The 17,948-nt window shown below is 37.2% G+C and overlaps 1 long non-coding RNA gene across 1 annotated transcript in view; it reads left to right on the top strand.

Annotated features, from left to right (window-relative positions):
* The window catches only part of LOC115287656, a 321,244-nt gene that overhangs the window by 72,568 nt on the left and 230,728 nt on the right, over positions 1-17,948 (top strand). The window contains exon 2 of the long non-coding RNA XR_003906579.1: positions 6,314-6,438. This is a non-coding gene — a long non-coding RNA (uncharacterized LOC115287656). The remainder of the gene's footprint in view (positions 1-6,313; positions 6,439-17,948) is intronic.

Here is a 17,948-nt window from a genome sequence, read left to right as displayed (position 1 = left end):
TCCTCAGAGTTATCATTTAAGTTGATCTGGAGTGATGCTGACTTTTGCAATTTTATTTTATTGTTAAAATTTTTTTCATAGTTTTTTTCAAATTTATATTTGAGAGAGAAAGAGAAAGACAGAGCGTATAAGTGGGGGAGGAACAGAGAGATAGAGGGAGACACAGAATCTGAAGCAGGCTCCAGACTGAGCTGTCAGCACAGAGACTGACACAGGGCTTGAACGCCCAAACCTTGAGATCATGACCTGAGCTGAAATGAGAGGCCCAACTGACTGAGCCACTCAGGTGCTCCTGGATTTTGCAGTTTTAAAAAAGATCCTAGGAGATAGGGCATCTGGGTGGCTCAGTCACTTGAACCTCCCTCCAACTACAGGTCAGGCCCTAATTTCCCGGTTCTCAAGTTCAAGCTCCACATGGGGCTCTTTGTTCTCAGCTGTTGTCAGTGTGGAGCCCGTTTCAGATCCTCTGACCTTCTCTCTGCCCCTCCCTGGCTAGCTCTCTGTCTCTCAAATAAATAAATAAGTAAATAAATAAATAAATAAATAAATAAATAAATAAATAATCAATCCTAGGTGATCCTAATGTGCAGACACTGGTTTACTCTTACACAAGAATATTCGATTTGAGACTGTGTTTGTGGATTTTATTTTTTATTTTTTGAGAGAGGGAGAGGCGGGGCGGGGGGCGGGGAAAAGGGGGGGAAGAGAGAAAGAGACTCTTATGTAGCCCTCTATGTCCTGTTCTTGAGATCATGACCCGAGTCAAAAATCAAGAGTCCGACGCTTAACCGACTGAGCCACACAGCCCCCCCCGCCGTGTGTGGATTGCTGAAGTGCAGACTGCTGCAAGCGCTTCCGGCACAGCCCACCCCTCTCCCCAGTCTGTATTTCTCTCTGTTCCCTGGGCTGCACGGTGGGCGGGGGCGCGGCCTGCTGGTTGTGCTCAGCAGCGCTCTCTGGCATCCAGCACAGCAGGTGGCATGTGGAAAACACGGAATAAATATGTGTTGCATGGATGAAGGAATGCCATACAAGGCTTTCCCCTCTTCTTGCTCATTCTATCCCACTCCCACCTCCTCTTGAACGAGAATGCTCTCTGGCTAAGAACAGATGACTCAGAAGCGAGGCTCCGGGAGCAACCATGTGAGGAAACAGATGCACATGTGCTCCTCAGCTGAACTTTTTGACATCACCAATTTGGAGATTTTGATCAAATGCCAAGTCTGTTGTCATAGTCTTAAAGTTCTGAGAAGAGAAAAGTGCTGCCTTTTCGTTTCTGGAATTCATCAAGATTATTCTATGTAGAGTGAATAATTAGATGTTTATGATTGGTTTTTGTTAGGTTGGCTCAAATTCAGGGTTTTATGCTCTTATGTTCAGTACATTGATCTGCCTACGATAGTTTATTGACATTTATGACACCTGGAAATAATGTATTCTTTGTTCTATTGCCAGGAGTTTAGTTGATCCTAGTAGCGAATTTTAATTTTAAATTTTTTTTTCTTTTTTTTAATAATATTTTATTGTCAAATTGTTTTCCATACAATACCCAGTGCTCTTCCCCTTAAGTGCCCTCCTCCATCACCACCACCTCTTTTCCCCCCTCCCCCTTCCCCTTCAACCCTCAGTTCATTCTCAGCATTCAATAGTCTCTCAAGTTTTGCATCCCTCTCTCAAATGACCAAGTACAAAACATAATATGTCTAAAGCTATGCTTTTCTATAATATCTTATTGTGAAAGTAAGGAGAAATAATTAGAAGATTAATGAATTTCAAAAGATGTTTCTCCTTGATTCTTTTTTAAAACTATTTTGTGCCATACATTTTTCTCTCTGATTGTACCTACAGATGGGTATTAAGGAGGGCACTTTTTGTAATGAACCCTAGGTGTTCTATGTATGTGATAAATCACTAAATTTTATACCAGAAACTGTTATACTGTATGTTAACTAACTGGAATTTAACCTAAAACATGGGGGGTGGTGGGAAGAAAATATAAACCTGTACCTTAAATGGTTATTTATTTATTTTGAGAGAGAGAGAAAGCCAGGGAGGGGCAGAGAGAGAGGGAGAGACTGAGAATCCCGAGCAGGCTGGCTCCGTGCTGTCAGCACAGAACCCAGCGTGGGGCTCCATCTCAGGAACCGTGAGACCACAGCCTGAACTGAGATCAGGAGCCAGTTGCTTCACCGACCAAGCCCCCCAGGGGCCCCCCAAGTTCATATTTTCAAATTTGACAATGGACTTCATTCGCTTCTACCTGATCTGTACTTCTCATTAGGAACAGGGAACACGTGACAGGTGCAGCATCCAAAGATCTGCCAAATAAGTGTGACTGGCAAGAAAAATTAAGAAAAACAAATAGACTTTTCTAGCTTTTTTAAGTCTGTTTGCTTTTTCTGTCTTATTTTAAATTACCTAAACTGTTTTGAAGGCATCCACTCTGCTCTCCACGGCCTGCCATGCAGGGATCACCATAGTAGATATTGTAAAATGTGAAAGCATATGTTTTCCTATTCTGTAAAACTCTAACTTTTGACATTTATTACAAAAAGGCAAAATAATGACATGTGGAGTGACGCTTGTAAGATACTCAGTATGACACAAAACACAGCGAGGAAAGTCTGCAAAAGCAAACAACCCACTCACCACCAATCTTTTAAAGCCCATTGCCATCTTTTCTGGATCCCAGATGCTTGGAATTGAGTTAATCATAATTCTTGGTCCAGTATATACCATCATCACCTGAATAAGCACGACCTTCTTTTATTTGTTTTAATAATATAAAGATCCCCATGAGCCTACAACCTAACCCCAGAACCAGAATATTCTGTTTATCTTAAGTTTATATGTACACTCTTTTCTGACACTCTTCACTTGCCTCAGTGGAAAACAATATCCCATATTTATTTATTATCCCTTTATTTTTAATGTTTATTGATTTTTGAAAGAGTGAGTGCCCATGCATGCATAAGCGGGGGAAGTAAAGGGAGAGAGGGAGAGAGAGAGTCCCAAGCAGGGTCTGCCCTGTCAGCACAGGCATACAGCTTGCTCTCACTAACTGAGCTGAGCCGAAATCAAAAGCCAGATGCTGAACCACCCAGGCACCCCAATTTATTATTCCTTTTAAAGAACAGTTTTATCATATATAAAGATATGCATATATCTACACAATGCATTGTTTGATTATATTTACTTTCGCTCAACGTGTAAGATTCATCCATGTTGTGTTTGTAATTCATTCATTTTTAAATTATTTTATACCACATATACCACATGAACATACACCACAATGTACCCATTTTCCTACAAATGGACATTTGGCATTTTCAAGCTTTTGTTATTCCGAACTGTGGTGTAGGAGCTCTCTTGTGTTGGTGCCCGGTTCACACACGCACCTTGTTCACCTTGCGTATGTGCCTTGGAAGGCAGTTGCTGACCTTTGGGTATACGCATCTACTAGACCTCTAGCTTTACAAATTATCTTCATAAAACTGCCAAGGTAGTTTCATTTTCTAGTGCTTGTTATTTGTCACACTTCTTAACTTTGGCTGCAGATTTTGAAAAGTGATATTGCATTGTGATATAATATACACATTGTCAAGGTTTTTCAGGATGGTGATCAACTTCATCTGTTTGTTGGCCAAATGTGTTTCTTGTGTATGCAATACTTATGCCTGACTTTTCCCTTTTTTTTCCCATTTTTTTCTTGTTGACATGTATGCCTTTTTACATATTCTTGATACTGTCACCTTCAGTTATATGTGGTGGAAGCGTCTTCTCCCGTTTCTGTGGCTAGTTGTATCACTTTCTTAAAGTGTCTTTTATTTTTAATATGGTCGCATGTATCAGTATCATTATGAATTAAGCCACTTTATACACAAATATCCACACATGTAAGAAAAGGTGATATTCTATACATATACACACATATGTAATATAAACATATACATATATATGTGTGTATATACTTCCAAATATGATTTTTATGATTCTAAATGTCATGATTATAAAACAAATTTATGGAATAGGGAATACCACAGTTTTATATACATTGATTGCAAGCTATTTTCTGAATTGAGAATTACTGAAAGAAAAGAATCCACCTTTGTATTGAATAGCATTTACTTATTACATACAAAAACTCCAATTTAAAAGAATCAGCCTACACACACACACACACACACACACACACACACACACACACACAAAATGAAATATTACTGAGTCACAAAGAAGAAAAAATCTTGCCATTGCAATGATGTAGGTGGAGCCAGAGAGTACCTTACTAAGTAAAATAAGTCAAGGACAAATACCATATGACTCACTCATAAGTGGAATTTAAGAAGCAAAACAGATGAACATTGCAGAAAGTGGCAGACCATAAAACGGACTCTTAACTGTGGGGAACACATTGAGGGTTGATGGAAGGAGGTGGATGGGAATGGGCTAAATGGGCGATGGGTATTAAGGAGGGTACTTGATCTGACATGTACTGAGGGTTGCATGTAGGTGATGAATCACTGAAACTAATATCATATTACATGTTAACCAACTAGAATTTAAATAAAAATTTGAAAAAAGAAAAATAAACAGCCAATATTTTTTTTATTTACCTCTGGCCAAAAAATTATATACTATATACAATAAGAATGTGTATTCTCTCTAGAAACCAAATCTCCTGATATTTATTTCATATATATTTACAGGCAGATAACCCAGATGACTTTAAAATGTAAGACACCACCACATAATAGTTCTTGATTTATAAAATAATGCCATGACAGAAAATCATAACCTTATTTAGTACTTGGTAAAGTACCAGACACTATTTTGCGCACAGGCATGAATATAGTTCTCATAAACACGGGAGGGAGGTACCACAGTTACCACTTACACATGATGAAATTGGCTGATATTAAGAAATTTGCTCCAGTTTTCCTAGAAATTTTCTCCTAGTTCTCTAGAAAAGCTAGAATCTAAATTAAAACCATCAGGATACTTTTGAAAATAAAAGAGTGCTTATTCCAAGTCTCCTGGAACAACAAGTGTAAACCAGCAGGGAATCAGGCCAACCAAGATATGTGGCCACTTAGCCATGCAACATGGAGAAAGTAGGTCTTTCCAGAGTCTTCATCACTTCAGAAATCAGGGACATAATCTATGTCTTGTGGGTCTTTACATCCTTACACGTGGACATTTTCCACTAGACCCTTTCTCTTCAGCCTTGAGTACTTTTTCACACATTTATAGGCATCAACACACAAATCCCGGTGTCTGGAGCTTCACGGAAGTAGCCTCAAATATTCCTTGCTTGTCTTCTCCATAAAAGTCTGAGTTTCAGCCAGAGAAGACTTTGTGCTAAACCTGTGTGTCAGAAGAGCTGGTTGTTACACCGTCCTCTATTTTAGGTAGAAACAAATAGCACATATCCAAGTCTTCATGTAGTATAAGAGAAAAGAAAGAAAACTGGGGTTTCTGAAATACAGCTCAAAAGTGAGAGAACAAGTGAAGTTAAGACCATGGGACTTCTGAGTCTTTATTTGGTTTTCCTGCTGATTATCTTTTTAATGTTTATTTATTTTGGGGGGTGGAGCAGAGAGAGAGGGAGAGCGTCCCAAGCAGGCTCTGTACTATCAGCACAGAGTCTGACAGGCGGCTCCATCCCACAAACCAGGAGATCATGACCTGAGCTGAAATCAAGGGCCTGACACCCAACCAGCTGAGCCACACAGGCACCCCCTGCTGAATTATGATATAAAAATTGCTGCTGAAAAAAATGTGGATAGGGAACAAATCAATTTCAGTCTAACTAAAGCACACTGAAAAGCCTAATGTATAAATGGCCATCATTTACTGTTTTTGTGTAAAGATAAATTCATGTAAGCATTTTCTTCCTTATTTGAGTTCATTCTAAGGTAGTGTGTGTGTGTGTGTGTGTGTGTGTGTGTGTGTAGTGTGTATATATATATATATATATATATATATATATATCTTCTGTATATTATGATGTTTTGACATCTTAAAAATCTTTTGGGCTGGGGATAGTCTGTCCATCTCGGGACTAGAATTCTTAAGGGAGCAAAGTAGAGGGCCCAGTTAGAGCATGCCTTTCATATGCAAACCGACCAACCCACAGCCACATCTCCTCTCTCTGGCTCCTACACCCCGGGAGGAACAGTTCTTTGCCTTAATCATCCCAGGGCCGGGTGTGAACAGCTGGAGAAGCATCTCTGTAGTCCACAGCCTGCCGAAATGATTCAAACAAGCCAATCCTAAACTGTGTATCTGCCCTGGCTTGCTGTTTCTCCAGAAACCCCAGTAAATGCTGAGGCCCCAGCGCTGTCCTCCTTCCTGCCTTCTGCCTCCGGCTGCCCTGGCGCGTCTCCCTGTGGCTCTACATGACGTGCCCTGACACACCTCCTGTCTCTACCACCCGTGAGTACTGTAATGTTGCTCCCTCGTCTGTCTCCTGTGGCCATCCCTGACCACGTCTTAGAATAATACAGAACAGTCAGAAATTTGAAAATGGGAAAACTTAACAATCAAGAGGGGAAGCAAGGGAATGTTCTGGGGTTGAGAATCACTTTCCACCAAGCCTTCCCTGAATGTGCTTTCTAGACATTTGCTCATTGGATTGTCAGCAGCCAAAGCTGCTCTTAACTTCAGTTTCTCGTCTACGTGAATGCCACATGCAGTGGTCTGATGAAGTGACGGCTGTGTGTAGTAAAGAGGAAAATGTGTCAAAGTAATGCTTTCTCTTAGCTTTGGTCCTAATTTGCGTGCTTTTCATTTGTAGAGACGCCTTATAATGGAAAAGGAAACCTTAAAAACTTTCTTTTATTTAATAGGTATCTTGGTGGTGCTTTTTGATTAAGTGCTTTATTGATTCAATCACATTAACCTTGTTGAGTAAAGCATCTCTCGCATTTGAGAAAAATCTGATCATTATCTTATAGTGAGCTCTGAGTGATTCTTTGACATTTCCTTATTGGCAGAAGCCAATATGTTTGGCCTAAGCGTTGACTTCATTTCTCTTAGCCATGTCCAGAAACAGAAGCTCTTAAATTGAGCCAGAGTTATTAATTATGGGGACCTCGGGCTCCTACACATAACAGGTACTTACTAAGTGTTTGTTGAGAGAACCATAGAGAGAGGCATGAATTGTTTTTAGACTATGATATGTGATCCTTATTTTATCATGATAATTTTCTAACCTCTGGCATACTTGAAACTCAAATGGAAGAGGAGCCGGGCTTCTCCACGATAGAATGACAGTTACAGATTGGGTTTATCCTAAAGCTACTGTTTACTTGGTGGTTGAGTTTTACCAATAAGTACTATATATATCCTTAACCTGTTAACAGTAACGTTATAGAAATAATTTTCAGAAAAGTGTACCTACTCCCATATCTTTCTTTCAAATGGAGCCTTGGCTACTCAGAATAGTATCTCAAAGCTTTCATGTTGGTTGCAGATTATAAATTTATTGATTATTCAGTTGAGATATTCAAGAAATTATTTAGAGACTCTTGGTGTTTATTTTTTTGGTTATTTTTTATGTGTAGTTCAAATGAAATTTTATGTATTTAATAAAGGCAAGTTTTGAGATGTTGAGAGGTCCACAAGTCAGGCTACGTTTATTAGCCCTGGGAGATCACTATAAAACTCAGACATAAAATTAATTTCTCAAAACACACAAAAGATAGAACTCCCTATAGCTATGTCAGGCGTCAAAAAACAGTGATATAGTGTTCCTCTCTATGAAGTTGCTTTGCCACCAGCAGGTTTTAGTTAACATTATTATGATAGTGAATGACCCTAAAGAGGGCTCCCTCGTTCATTTAAGTCTCCTTCCTAATAACCTACAGCTGTGTGAACGCCATCAGCCATGGGAGTTTCTGATGGGCGCATTAAAAGTGTTGGTATGTCACTCCATATGGTTCTTATGGGCTTCCTTTGACGACTCATAATATTCCATCAGTCCAGCTGTCAATGGCCAATTCCTCAGCTGGGCTGATGACTTAAAAAGAGACTCACTAGTCTTTAATTGTTTCTCACTGTTGCTACTAAAAAGCTGGGCACTCTTTGTTTGCAGTAAGTGAAAAATGGAGAAGCACTCATTTCAAATTAAATGAGCCAAGTCTCTGAATAGGACAATCTTCTCAAAACCTCAATAAACGTTTGTTTTATACACTAAAGTCCACTTGGTTGTAGGGATACAAAGATTTTTTGGAGGAGAAATTATTATTGTTTCAGTTGCATAAAATGTAATCACACATTTGCAAAGGAGGCCCCAAATGCAGCATTGGGCAGGAGTTTAAAAAGTGATCTTATTTTGTTGGCTTTTGATGGAGGTTTTTAACTTTCAGACTTGTTTTCTGAAGAAAAGCAATGAACAGCATAAAGAGGTAATGGCAGTTTTACTGTACAACTTATATAGAAAGAATTTGTGAGATCATTACATCTTTTATTTGGGCAAACAAAGGCATTATTGAAAAATAGCAGAGAACCTATAAATTACATGTAAAATTAAACAGAATTTAAAGAGGAAAAAAGGATAAATATATAAAGCCTAACTCTGTAATGAGGTTGACGTTTAATTTAAAAAATTTTTTCTTTGGTATTAAATCTTAATTTATGACCAGTCTTATACAGCCTTGGCAATGAATGTTTACATTGTTAGAGGAAAATTATGTGTTGATGTTTATCTGTGACCCTCACTGTTGAAATTTAGACATTTGCCCTTTTTTAACTGGAAAATTCTTTCATTTTAAGAAGTTTGGTAGAAAGGAAATAGTTTCTTGGGAAGAGAGTTCAGAATGATTGTGTATCTTCAAGCTATTCTTATCTTTAAAAATTCATTTAATTTATCTTTGTTTCTCTTTAAGGCTGAAACACAAAAGTATAATAATCATTTCTATTTCAATAGGTGTTAGTGTCTATGAAATATTCCTAACTCTGCAAAATTAATTAAGGCATGTTTTTATAGAAGCTCAAAGCTAAAGACTCTAAGGAATATTAGTGGAACTTCATTTACCCCAAATTAAAGGGCCCAGATACAGGTGGAAGTCCAAGAACACGACTATCACTGTATAAACCTCAACTCTTTAATTATGCAGCTACTTTGTTGTAACCCTCCCCTCTCACTTCTGAGCGTTCACTTACTGTATGGTGGCTACTTCTTACTCTAACTACTTCATCTTTCCTTATATATTTTATGTCTTCATCAGGGATAGGAATGACACATAATTTATTAAGAAACTTTTCTACTATACCTTGCCAATAAATTACAATCATTGATACCTCAAATCTTTTCTCGCATGGGTAAAAAATGTAATAATTGTTCTTTACAAGGGCTCTCTTGAAGTTGGGAGGCAAGTGGGAAGAAGGTGCTTTATCGCTTATTAAATGGTTTTCTACAGTGTGTTGACTTAGTTCAGATATATCTTTGAAAGGGCCTGAGTAGCTCAGATGGTTGAGTGTCCCACTTTTGATTTTGATTCAGGTTGTGATCCCAGGGTCATGGGATTGAGCCCCATAACAAGCTCTGTGTTGAATGTGGAGCCTGCTTAAGACTCTTTCTCTTTCCTTTTACCCCTCTCTCCCACTTGCATCTCTCTCTCTCTTTCTCAAATAAAATGAGAGAAAAATATATCTTAGAAAATATGATGCTAAGAAATGCCAGAATCAGGATACAAGAGTAAACATTTGAAATTTGATAATTAAGAGGGTTTATTAAATATTGGCAAACAAATACATAAGGTGTAAAATATAGAGACCTTATATGTAAATCAAACACAGTAAGTAATCTCATTTCTCAAAATTTTTAAAGTTTATTTATTTATTTATATATATAGATGGAGAATAAAAGAGAATGGGAGAGGGGTAGAGACAGACTAGAAGAGAGAAAATCCCAAGCAGGCCCCGCACCATTGTATAGAGCTCAATTTGGGGCTCAAATTCATGAACCCATGAGGTCATGACCTGAGATGAAATCCAGAGTCAGATGCTTAAATGACTGAGTCACCCAGATGTCTCATCATTTCTTAATCTTTTAATCGGAATTTAGTTATCAAGCCTCTTTGTGGTTTTATTTCACAAAACATTGAAAATGAGGAGAAAAAAGATAAGAATGAAAAAAACACAAGAGGACAATTGGAAATATGCCAGCACAATAATTTCTTATTTTTTATATGATAGTATTGGGTCTGTTGTGTCTGCAGTTGGAATAAAATTATAGCAAAGTTAGTGACCAAATCCTTCCTTCCCACATGTTCCCTAACATTCTAATGGAAGACATGCTGTAAGGGAGTAGCTTGCTTTTTTGAATTAGTATGTTTGGTTATAAAAATGAAACCCTCTGGAAAAACTGAGGAGATGAATAATAGGAAGACTATTTTACAATAAAAAACCCAGGAATTTTGGGAGCACAGGGAGGCTGGAAGTGCAGTCATTGAAAAATGACAGAGAATGCTGGACATCCAAATGCAGAAAAATGAATCTAGACACAGACCTTACATCCTTCACAAAAGTTAACTCAAAATGGATCTTCAACCTAAATGTAAAATGCAAAACTCTAAAACTCCTAGAAGATGATCCAGGAGAAAATCTATACAACTTTGAGTGTGGCGATGACTTTTTTAGATACAACCCCAAAGGCAAGATCCATAAAAGAAATAATTGATAAACTGGATTTCATTAAAATGAAAAGCTTTTTTTAATATGCTATTGAATTCGATTTGCCAGCATATTGTTGAGTATTTTTGCATCTGTATTCATTAAGGATATTGGTCTGTAGTTCTCTTTTTTGGCTGGGTCCCTGTCTGGTTTGGGTATCAAGGTGATGCTGGCTTCGTAGAATGAGTTTGGAAGTTTTCCTTCTATTTCTATTTTTTGGAATAGTATGAGAAGAATGGGTATGAGCTCTGCTTTAAATGTCTGGTAGAATTCCCCTGGGAGGCCATCTGGCCCTGGGCTCTTATTCGTTGGGAAATTTTTGATAACAGATTAGATTTCTTCACTGGTTATCAGTCTATTCATGCTTTCTATCTCTTCCTGTTTGAATTTTGGCGGTGCATGTGCATTTAGGAATTTGTCCATTTCTTTTAGGTTGTCCAGTTTGTTGACATATAATTTTTCATAGTAATCTCTGGTGATTGCTTGTATTTCTAAGGGATTGGTTGTAATAGATCCTTCTTCATTCATGATTTTGTCTATCTGGGTGCTCTCTCTTTTCTTTCTGAGGAGCCTGGCTAGAGGTTTATCGATTTTGTTTATTTTTTCAAAGAACCAAGTCTTGGTTTCATTGATCTGCTCGACTGTTTTTTTGGATTCTATATTGTTTATTTCTGCCCTGATCTTTATTATTTCTTTTCTTCTGCTGGGTTTGGGGTGTTCTTGCTGTTCCCCTTCTAGTTCTAGTAGGTGCTCTGTTAGACTTTGAATTTGCACTTTTTCTAGTTTGTTGAAATAGGCCTGGATTGCAATATACTTTCCTCTTAGGACTGCCTTTGCTGCGTCCCAGAGATTTTTGGATTGTTGTATTTTCATTTTCATTTGTTTCCATATATTTTTTGATTTCTTCTCTAATTGCCTGATTAGCCCAATCATTCTCTAGTATGGTGGTTTTTAACCTCCACATTTTTGGAGGTTTTCCAGACTTTTTCCTGTGGTTAATATCAAGTTTCATAGCATTGTGATCTGAAAGTGTGCATGGTACGATTTCTATTTGTTTATATTTATGGAGGGCTGCTTTATGCCCCAGTATGTGATCAATCTTGGAGAATGTGCCATGTGCACTCGAAAAGAAGGTGAATTTCCCAGATACCATATGTTTGCACTCATAGGTCTAACAGGAGAACAGGAGAAATCTAATGGAGGACCGGGAGGAGGGGAAGAGGGAAAGAGAGTTGGGGAGAGAGAGAGGGGTGCAAAACTTGAAAGATTATTGAATATTGAAAACGAACTGAGGGTTGAAGGGGAAGGGGGAGGGGGGAAAAGAGGTGGTGCTGATGGAGGAGGGCACTTGTGGGGAAAAGCACTGGGTATTGTATGGAAACCAATTTGATAATAAACCATTAAAAAAATGAAATATTCTAATAAAAAGTAAAAAATAATATTTAAAAAAATAAAATGAAAAACTTCCCTGAAAGACAATGTCAAGAGAACAAGAAGACAGACCAGGAGAAAATATTTGCAAAAGACACATCTCATAAAGGACTGGTATCCAAAATATACAAAGAACTCTGAAAACTCAACAATAAAACAAACAACCCAATTAGAAAATGAGCAAGAGACCTGAACAGACACCTCACCATAAAAGATATACAGAGAGCAAATAAGCATACAAAAAGATGTTCAACATCATATGTCATTAGGTAATTAGAAATGAAAACAACAGTGAGATACCACTGCATACCTATTAGAATGGCCCAAATTCAAAACACTAACAATACCAAACACTGGACAAAATATGGAGCAAACAGGAACTCTCATTCATTGTTGGGGGAAATGCAAAATGGCACAGCCACTTTGGAAGACAGTTTGGTGGTTTCTTACAAAACTAAACACATTCTTGCCATATGATCTAGCACATCTGTTCCTTGGTAGTTACCTTAATGAACTGCAAACTGATGTCGACACAAAAAGTTGGCACAGTAATGTTTATAGCAGCTTTGTTCATAATGTTTATCATGACCCAAACATGGAAGCAACCAAATTTCCTTTTGGAGGTAAATGGATTAATAAACTGTGGTACACCCAGACAGTGGAATAATCTTCAGTGCTAAAAAGAAAGGAGCCATCAAACCATGAAAAGACCTTAAATTTATATTACTAGCTGAAAACAAAGTCAACAGAAAAGGATAATACTGTATGATTTTAACTATATGACACTCTGGAAAAGACAAAACTATGAGATGGTAGAAAGATCACTGGTTTCCAGGGGTAGGCAGAGGGAGGGACGAGTAGGTAGAGTACAGGGCATTTTTAGGGCAGTGAAACTATTCCGTGTGGTACTACCATGGTGGATACATGTCCTTACGTATTTGTCAAAGTCCATAGCATGTGTAAGACCAAGAGTGAAGCGTCATGTAAATTACAGATCTGGAGTAGATAATGATGTGTCATTGCAGGCTCATTGATTTTTAACAAACATACTATGGTGCTGGTGTTGACAGTGGAAGAGGTGGTGCGTGTGTGGGAGCAAAGGTGTAAGAGAACTCTCCCTATTTTATGCTCAATTTTGCTGTTAACGTAAAACTGCACTAAAACATTAAGCACACTTACATGGCTGGCGACATTGAAATACCACAGACCTTCTAGGAAGGCTGCTCTGTGTATCCTCTGATTAGTGGTAAATTGGGGGAGGAAAGAGCTTTGGGGTGTGGCCGCAGTGAAGCCTGAAAGGACCCACAAAAAGAATCAGGGAGGGTGAGAGTGCCTGTCAGAGAAGCAGCTGACGGGTGGTTGGTTCAGGAGTGAAGCAGCACACTTTTCCTCCAGAAAGATACTAAGGAAGGTAACTGTTAGTTGGAGATTGCACCGGGGGGCTGGGGTGATAGGTGGTAGAAAAGCTGACCTCTGCTTCCTTATTTGTTCAAGAACATGTTTTATTTTGCATTTTGTAATGCTTCTTTTGGGGTAGCTTGGGGATACCATACTGAAGAAACACATGTTAGGCACCTAATAGAAACTGTATAAAGTTGTACATGAACAGACAGAAAATGTATGAGGCAAACTGGATAAAACCTGCAGAAGAATAAAAGTTTTAAATATAAACATTACATGAAAATATTTTATTAATTTCCTACTTTTTTGGAAAGCCCCATAGCAGTTTTACAAGAAGGACATAAAAATGAGAAGATGTGAAGCTAATGCTTATGGATACAAAGAAGAAATAAAGAATATTGAAGGAAATAGAAAGCTTTTTTGAAATTCTAAATGGTGACATAAGGAAATCTCATAGTTCAGTCAACTAGAAGAGAGATAAAATAGTGTCCAGGCATTTCTTAATTGGAAATTTCTTTTTCTCAGCCCAAAAAGAAACTTTCCATCTGTTCTAGCATCTGCTTACTGTGGTTCAAGAATTTCTCCAGTTTAACAAGTAGGTGTAACAATTGTGACATCTGGGAATTTTTTCATAAGGACACACAAAAAGAGCTAAAGTGGCTGGTAATGGGTTTCATAAGCCTTTTATAAGTTATATTTATATATAGATTGTATATGTGTGTATATATGTGTATATACATGCAGAATTAAAATGGCTGTTCACATGGTACTTTTATAGCTCTTTCTTAAAAATCTTTGAATTGATGTACTATTAGAATTATACTTGTTTTTGTTGTTTGTTTCTCACTCATCACAAGAGGTGAAGAAATTAATGAAATATAATAGAAATATAGTTACTGTAGTCTAAATGTTGGTATCTCCCTCATATTTCCATGCTGAAATCCTAATGTCCAATGTGATGATGATTGAAGTGGTGCCTTTGAAAGGTTCTCAAGCCATAAAGGTGGGACCCTCATGCATGGGATTCATGCCTTATAAAAGGGGCACCAGGGCGATCTCTAACCCTTCCTCCACGTGAGGACATCCTGAGACAGTGCAGGCTATGAACTAGGAAGCAGGTCTTTATTAGAAAGTAGCCATGCTGACGATGTGATCTTGGATTTTCCAGCCTTTAAAACTGTAAGAAATAAACTTATGCTTTATAAGTTACTCAGTCTCTTGTATTTTGTTATAGCAGCTAGAATGGATTAAGACGACAGTCTATGAATGCAGATGAAGACCATTACAATTTTACAGTGGACTTTTTCCATCGCTTAGACTTATTTTGGAAACTAGATACTGAAGCTTTGTAATTTCTTGCTCTCATTGAAGGAAAAAACTAAACCATGATGTTAAAAAGTTTAGAGATTTGAATATGTATATTTCTTTCTACCTCTTAAAAATGTTTTTAATGTTAATGGTAATTTATTAAATTATTTTTGGTTCATCTTCTTGCTATTCAGTGTCTCCAATATTTCATTGTGCTTTTCAGTAAGTGTCAGACACCCTGGGAAGCAAAGACTTTCATGCAATCATTATCTTTCTGGGTTTCACATTTGGAAATTGAAAACGTGAAAGCGTGACTATAATTGGTATTCTGTTGTGTGGTTAAAGCAAATGTTCCTTGGTCCTCTGACTGTAATATATTCCAATTCTACTTTTACTTGAAGCAATTCTCTGTAATCTCACAGTGCGAGTCATCCCAATATGGCCATCAGGGGTGGCTCCAGGTGACCTGAGGATGTTATGTTCCTGGCCAGTCAACTAGTCTTCAGACCATGACCAGAACTCATGATCCTCTCAGTCACTCAGAGTCATTCTGTATAAAAGGGGCCTTTTCTGTCCACACTTTCTTCTTTTGATTTGATTGGAAACTTATGAGCCATAGGAATGAGGTGATATATGGGAATGGCTGAGAAATTGAGGAATTCTGATACAAAGCTGTCTAATGTAATATAAGGTGAATAATAGTTGGGAATTAATATTTCCTTACTAGACTGAAGTACAGGTTTTCTTTCCATAACCCCCCCTCCACACACACGAAGCAAAGAATATGAGAGACTTTTAGCTCTTAAGTGATCCTCCATATTTTGTTGACTTTTTAGAATCTTTTCTAAAATAAATGTGTATTTATTTATTTTGAGAGAGCATTAGTTGGGGGAGGAGAGAGAGAGAGAGGGAGAGAAAGAATTCCAGGCAGGCTCTCAATCATCAGTGCAGAGCCCGATGCAGAGCCAAAATCAAAAGTTGGATGCTTGACCAACTGAGCCACCCAGGTGACCCTACAATCTTTATTTGCTATTCTACTTTCAATATCTATATCTGTTAAGGATATTAAGAGATCCAAGAAAAGGAGGGAAAAAATACATATATTGCCACAAATAAAGGAAGAGATGCTCAACCTAGATTTAATTAGGAAAACAAGACCACAGTGAGATACAATTTTATGTACAATAGACTGGAAAAAATTAAGCAATCTTATTATACCCAGTGTTAGTGAGTATGTGGATCAACTGGGTTTCTCATTCATTGCTGTTTGGGATATAAGTAGGAAATAATTACTTGTAATAATAATGATAATTATTTCTGGTATTATCTTGTAATTTAAAGCATTGCATACCATTTGACTCAGCACTTCTACAAATATATATACAAACAGTCATGTGTACTAGGAAACATGAATATTATAATGTGTATTATAAACATAATTATATATTATGTCAATTATAAACATAATATATAATATAATTATAAACATAATAGACATAATATATAGACATAATAGACATAATATGTTTATAATAGACTTATGCTGTAAACAACCCAATTGTGGCTCCCAAATGAATCAATGATACTGTCATTAACCAAGGATAATGATTCTGCATAATTGATTGAATCAATATAAAAGACTAAAACCAGAAGAACCATGAGCATCTACCACAGCAGATAAAACAAAGAATATATATAATCACTTATTGAATAGATTAATGATAAAAATTATTGATTTGGGGGATATGATGTGACTCTAGGTATTGATAAATGTTTAACAAGACTGCTGACTAACATTTTTCTCTCAAGAGACAACAGATATTTATTATGAGTTTTTTTTTTACCAAATATTTTCTCATCACTTAATGATCCTGAATTATATTAGTTTGTATTTTGCTGTGTAAACGGTGCTACAAAATGGTCACCCTGCCCATTTTGTAACTAGAATCAGATTATGAACTTCTAATGGGCAAGGACCACATTTTTCCTTTTCCTTTCTCTTTTCTTACAGAACTACATGGAGTGCACCATTGGTAGCTGCTTAGGACTTAACTGCTGAAACAAAAGTCCACTCAAAATTTCCTCCTTTATAAAAAAAATTTCTGTTTTGAAAAACGACAAATCATGGTCAAAAGCAGAATCTTTCAACCAGGCTAAGTGCTCCATGAGTTCAAGTGGATACTTTTAAAGAAAAGCTTATCATATATGGTGACAGTGTGGCAATTATCTCTGTGTATAGGAATATTTTTGTGACAAATACAAAGAAAATCTTACATGGTAATTCTGAGCTATAATGAAATTCTTAGCACACAAGGCATCAGTGATAGAAAAACATTGTATATCTAATATTCATCCAATTAAAAACATGCTAAACAGTGTGCTACGCTCATTATTTTGCTAAGGGAAATGGAATCCAGAGTGCTGTTGATATTTCAGTTCTAAGAGGTGATTTTTGTTGTTGTTTAATCAAGTACTAATCAGGAGAGATGCACTTTATAACAAGAGAGCCAATTTATCTGACTTCAAAACTACCCAGGCAGTTAGCCTTAGATGATTATTCTTAGACGTATGTTAGCCCATTTCCAATTAAACTGTACTTCCTGTTGTTATAGTGGTTACAAGAGGCACAGATTTAAAGAGAAAAAGAAATGTGCTTCCCCACCCTTTTCTTTTTACCCAGTTATCACCAAACCTTCTGATATGCTAATTTGTTCATAGGTATCAGATGAAAATGCTTGGAGACAAAGCAACAGAAATCCCAAACCAATATAACTCAACCAAAAAGGAAGTTTATTGTTTCATTAACTGAGCACTCTATATCTACTATGATCAGGATTTATTCCTAGTTATGCTTCCTCTAGATTGGTTCCACTTTAAAATAGGCTTTTTAGTGGTAGTTCCATATCTAACAGGAAAGAGAACTTCTCTCCTTCAAGAGCAGGGCAAACACTTTGTTCTCATAGACTGATACTGAGCCATGGACCCAAGCCTTAATCACCATGTCCAGGGAAAGAGAATTAGACTCATGATATGTGTCTCCCTTTATAGACCTGCTAGAGGAGAATCAGTTGACTGCAAACACCTAGGCTGCATCTAGAATGGCTTGATATTTAAACAAAATTTAGGGT

Source organism: Suricata suricatta, chromosome 3, assembly GCF_006229205.1.
Source record: "Suricata suricatta isolate VVHF042 chromosome 3, meerkat_22Aug2017_6uvM2_HiC, whole genome shotgun sequence".
NCBI lineage: Eukaryota > Metazoa > Chordata > Mammalia > Carnivora > Herpestidae > Suricata > Suricata suricatta.
The sequence above is the reverse complement of the archived record's forward strand: the minus strand, read 5'-3'. Positions and strand labels throughout refer to the sequence as shown.